A 6,010-nucleotide genomic window follows, 5' to 3' on the forward strand; every position below is an offset into this window, starting at 1 on the left:
TATGAAACAGAAAGCACAGATATAATACACTTTGATTCTCCCTTTCATTCATAGAAAAATACAAACTAGAAACTCCTTCATGTGTGTTTTGAACCAGGCCTCTGGCAGTTGGGTAAAAGGCAGTTTGAGGTGAGGTGTTAATACCATCTGACAAACTGGTAACATATTTCATCCAGTCTGACATCATTAACTAATCAAGATCGATCGTTCCTCCTCCGTGACTTTGGTCGCACCTGCTGTCATCACGCGTGTGTGTTCCAGTGTGTGTGTTCTCCCGACTCATCACTTTCCCTTCCAGAGATCCGACTCGGGCTGGACCCAGTCCCCTCCCATGATGCTTTGCAGGCGAAAGTCTTGGAAATATTCCAAGAGGTGGCTGCGTCGTGAGAGGGAGAGAGAGAGAGAGAGAGAGAGAAAAGTGCAGTCTGTCAGTTTGGTAACACACACAATGTGTGAATTTTCGAGACACACGCGCACACAGAAACCTGTGAATTTGCATTTAATTTTCTCAGTGTAATAAAACATGGGTCTGACTATTGGAATCTGTCCACTGACAGCTAACACATCTAATCACTGAATACTTATGCAGTGGTGGAGAGGTGACACACACACAGTGGTGACTGCCACAGCAGTGGTGGAGAAGCTACCAAAGTGGTTTAAATTTATGATACTGTCACACACACACACACGCACACACACACACACACACACACACACACACACACACACACACACACACACACACACACACACACACACACACACACACACACACACACATAGTTATGCTGCAGAGGAGTAGACTTTATCTCCGTCATCTAAACATATTTTTAAAAGTAGAGTTGGCAGTGTGTGTGTTTGTATAGAGTCGGCAATGCAGTCATCTCCTAAAAAATGCTCTGTAAGAGTTTCAGCCTTGAACATTGTGTGTCTGAAGAAGGAAGAGACTGTGTTCTGACTAAAGAAAGGCAGACAGACATGGACCCTCCTTTTCTACAGACAGACATGAACCCTCCTTTTCTACAGACAGACATGAACCCTCCTTTTCTACAGACAGACATGAACCCTCCTTTTCTACAGACAGACATGAACCCTCCTTTTCTACAGACAGACATGAACCCTCCTTTTCTACAGACAGACATGAACCCTCCTTTTCTACAGACAGACATGAACCCTCCTTTTCTACAGACAGACATGTACCCTCCTTTTCTACAGACAGACATGAACCCTCCTTTTCTACAGACAGACATGGACCCTCCTTTTCTACAGACAGACATGGACCCTCCTTTTCTACAGACAGACATGAACCCTCCTTTTCTACAGACAGACATGAACCCTCCTTTTCTACTGACAGAACATGAACCCTCCTTTTCTACAGACAGACATGAACCCTCCTTTTCTACAGACAGACATGAACCCTCCTTTTCTACAGACAGACATGAACCCTCATTTTCTACAGACAGACATGAACCCTCCTTTTCTACAGACAGACATGAACCCTCCTTTTCTACAGACAGACATGAACCCTCCTTTTCTACAGACAGACATGAACCCTATAGACAGATATGGACCCCTTTTCTACAGACAGACATGAACCCTCCTTTTCTACAGACAGACATGAACCCTCCTTTTCTACAGACAGACATGAACCCTCCTTTTCTACAGACAGACATGAACCCTCCTTTTCTACAGACAGACATGAACCCTCCTTTTCTAGACAGACATGAACCCTCCTTTTCTACAGACAGACATGAACCCTCCTTTTCTATAGACAGACATGAACCCTCCTTTTCTACAGACAGACATGAACCCTCCTTTTCTACAGACAGACATGAACCCTCCTTTTCTACAGACAGACATGAACCCTCCTTTTCTACAGACAGACATGAACCCTCCTTTTCTACAGACAGACATGAACCCTCCTTTTCTACAGACAGACATGAACCCTCCTTTTCTACAGACAGACATGAACCCTCCTTTTCTACAGACAGACATGAACCCTCCTTTTCTACAGACAGACATGAACCCTCCTTTTCTACAGACAGACATGAACCCTCCTTTTCTACAGACAGACATGAACCATTTTCTCAGACAGAGTCATTAGCAACCCACTTTCTACAGACAGACATTTATGCAACCAGACTCCATACAACCATTTCTACAGACAGACATGAACCCTCCTTTTCTACAGACAGACATGAACCCTCCTTTTCTACAGACAGACATGAACCCTCCTTTTCTACAGACAGACATGAACCCTCCTTTCTACAGACAGACACAGACAGACATCAACCCTCCTTTTCTACAGACAGACATGAACCCTCCATTACAGACAGGAACCTCCTTTTCTACAGACAGACATGAACCCTCCTTTTCTACAGACAGACATGAACCCTCCTTTTCTACAGACAGACATGAACCCTCCTTTTCTACAGACAGACATGAACCCTCCTTTTCTACAGACAGACATGAACCCTCCTTTTCTACAGACAGACATGAACCCTCCTTTTCTATAGACAGACATGAACCCTCCTTTTCTACAGACAGACATGAACCCTCCTTTTCTATCAGACAGTATCTACAGTGACTCGAGTCCTCTGACAAAGACAGACATGTAATTTATATTTATGTACAGTAGTTACAGAGTCTTCTGACTCAAACTGCGGCTCTGCATCGAAGCGGACGTTGTGGCCATAAACATATCATTGATCAATGTTGTAGCAACATTTTGCTCATGGCTAATGAGTCATTAGCAACACTTTCACAGCACATTACATTTATTCAACTAAAAAAGGCAAGCCGCGAGACAACTGCATACAACCATAATCATCTCACTGATCAGATGGATCAACACTGTAGACCTCAATACCATTACTGATCAGTATTTAAAGGGTCAACACTGTAGGCCTCAATACCATTACTGATCAGTATTTGATGGGTCAACACTGTAGGCCTCAATACCATTACTGATCAGTATTTAAAGGGTCAACACTGTAGGCCTCAATACCATTACTGATCAGTATTTGATGGGTCAACACTGTAGGCCTCAATACCATTACTGATCAGTATTTGATGGGTCAACACTGTAGGCCTCAATACCATTACTGATCAGTATTTGATGGGTCAACACTGTAGGCCTCAATACCATTACTGATCAGTATTTGATGGGTCAACACTGTAGGCCTCAATACCATTACTGATCAGTATTTAAAGGGTCAACACTGTAGGCCTCAATACCATTACTGATCAGTATTTGATGGGTCAACACTGTAGGCCTCAATACCATTACTGATCAGTATTTGATGGGTCAACACTGTAGGCCTCAATACCATTACTGATCAGTATTTGATGGGTCAACACTGTAGGCCTCAATACCATTACTGATCAGTATTTAAAGGGTCAACACTGTAGGCCTCAATACCATTACTGATCAGTATTTAAAGGGTCAACACTGTAGGCCTCAATACCATTACTGATCAGTATTTAAAGGGTCAACACTGTAGGCCTCAATACCATTACTGATCAGTATTTAAAGGGTCAACACTGTAGGCCTCAATACCATTACTGATCAGTATTTGATGGGTCAACACTGTAGGCCTCAATACCATTACTGATCAGTATTTAAAGGGTCAACACTGTAGGCCTCAATACCATTACTGATCAGTATTTGATGGGTCAACACTGTAGACCTCAATACCATTACTGATCAGTATTTAAAGGGTCAACACTGTAGGCCTCAATACCATTACTGATCAGTATTTGATGGGTCAACACTGTAGGCCTCAATACCATTACTGATCAGTATTTAAAGGGTCAACACTGTAGGCCTCAATACCATTACTGATCAGTATTTGATGGGTCAACACTGTAGGCCTCAATACCATTACTGATCAGTATTTAAAGGGTCAACACTGTAGGCCTCAATACCATTACTGATCAGTATTTAAAGGGTCAACACTGTAGGCCTCAATACCATTACTGATCAGTATTTAAAGGGTCAACACTGTAGACCTCAATACCATTACTGATCAGTATTTGATGGGTCAACACTGTAGGCCTCAATACCATTACTGATCAGTATTTAAAGGGTCAACACTGTAGGCCTCAATACCATTACTGATCAGTATTTAAAGGGTCAACACTGTAGGCCTCAATACCATTACTGATCAGTATTTAAAGGGTCAACACTGTAGGCCTCAATACCATTACTGATCAGTATTTAAAGGGTCAACACTGTAGGCCTCAATACCATTACTGATCAGTATTTGATGGGTCAACACTGTAGGCCTCATTACTGATCAGTATTTAATGGGTCAACACTGTAGGCCTCAATACCATTACTGATCAGTATTTGTCAACACTGGGTCAACACTCAGTATTTAGCCTCAATACCATTACTGATCAGTATTTGATGGGTCAACACTGTAGGCCTCAATACCATTACTGATCAGTATTTAAAGTAGGCCTCAATACCATTACTGATCAGTATTTAAAGGGTCAACACTGTAGGCCTCAATACCATTACTGATCAGTATTTAAAGGGTCAACACTGTAGGCCTCAATACCATTACTGATCAGTATTTGATGGGTCAACACTGTAGGCCTCAATACCATTACTGATCAGTATTTAAAGGGTCAACACTGTAGGCCTCAATACCATTACTGATCAGTATTTAAAGGGTCAACACTGTAGGCCTCAATACCATTACTGATCAGTATTTAAAGGGTCAACACTGTAGGCCTCAATACCATTACTGATCAGTATTTAAAGGGTCAACACTGTAGGCCTCAATACCATTACTGATCAGTATTTGATGGGTCAACACTGTAGGCCTCAATACCATTACTGATCAGTATTTAAAGGGTCAACACTGTAGGCCTCAATACCATTACTGATCAGTATTTAAAGGGTCAACACTGTAGGCCTCAATACCATTACTGATCAGTATTTGATGGGTCAACACTGTAGGCCTCAATACCATTACTGATCAGTATTTAAAGGGTCAACACTGTAGGCCTCAATACCATTACTGATCAGTATTTAAAGGGTCAACACTGTAGGCCTCAATACCATTACTGATCAGTATTTAAAGGGTCAACACTGTAGGCCTCAATACCATTACTGATCAGTATTTAAAGGGTCAACACTGTAGGCCTCAATACCATTACTGATCAGTATTTAAAGGGTCAACACTGTAGGCCTCAATACCATTACTGATCAGTATTTGATGGGTCAACACTGTAGACCTCAATACCATTACTGATCAGTATTTGATGGGTCAACACTGTAGGCCTCAATACCATTACTGATCAGTATTTGATGGGTCAACACTGTAGACCTCAATACCATTACTGATCAGTATTTAAAGGGTCAACACTGTAGGCCTCAATACCATTACAATTTAGGGTCAACACTGTAGGCCTCAATACATTACTGATCAGTATTTGATGGGTCAACACTGTAGGCCTCAATACCATTACTGATCAGTATTTGATGGGTCAACACTGTAGGCCTCAATACCATTACTGATCAGTATTTAAAGGGTCAACACTGTAGGCCTCAATACCATTACTGATCAGTATTTGATGGGTCAACACTGTAGGCCTCAATACCATTACTGATCAGTATTTAAAGGGTCAACACTGTAGGCCTCAATACCATTACTGATCAGTATTTAAAGGGTCAACACTGTAGGCCTCAATACCATTACTGATCAGTATTTGATGGGTCAACACTGTAGGCCTCAATACCATTACTGATCAGTATTTAAAGGGTCAACACTGTAGGCCTCAATACCATTACTGATCAGTATTTAAAGGGTCAACACTGTAGGCCTCAATACCATTACTGATCAGTATTTCATGGGTCAACACTGTAGGCCTCAATACCATTACTGATCTGTACAGAAACCCAGCCTAAAACCCCAAACAGCAAGCAATGCAGGTGTAGAAGCACGGCAAGCATTTAATCCATTTTACATTCAGGCTGTAACAACAACGAAAACGTCGG

General features: G+C 41.8%; 1 long non-coding RNA gene across 21 annotated transcripts; it reads right to left on the bottom strand.

Annotated features, from left to right (window-relative positions):
* Positions 1–680: 680 nt before the first annotated feature.
* On the bottom strand, positions 681–5,393 carry LOC127924552 (uncharacterized). 21 transcript variants are annotated; one of them, XR_008118149.1, is made up of 5 exons: positions 5,248–5,393; positions 4,012–4,103; positions 3,690–3,965; positions 2,341–2,999; positions 681–1,309 (listed from the first exon to the last, which is right to left on the bottom strand). It is a non-coding gene; the product is annotated as an uncharacterized LOC127924552 (long non-coding RNA). The 21 variants fall into 21 exon arrangements; XR_008118157.1 differs by having other exon boundaries at positions 2,341–2,907; positions 3,690–3,781; positions 4,012–4,149; XR_008118152.1 differs by having other exon boundaries at positions 3,690–3,781; positions 4,012–4,149.
* Positions 5,394–6,010: the final 617 nt, after the last annotated feature.

This window comes from Oncorhynchus keta, unplaced genomic scaffold, assembly GCF_023373465.1.
Source record: "Oncorhynchus keta strain PuntledgeMale-10-30-2019 unplaced genomic scaffold, Oket_V2 Un_contig_4280_pilon_pilon, whole genome shotgun sequence".
NCBI lineage: Eukaryota > Metazoa > Chordata > Actinopteri > Salmoniformes > Salmonidae > Oncorhynchus > Oncorhynchus keta.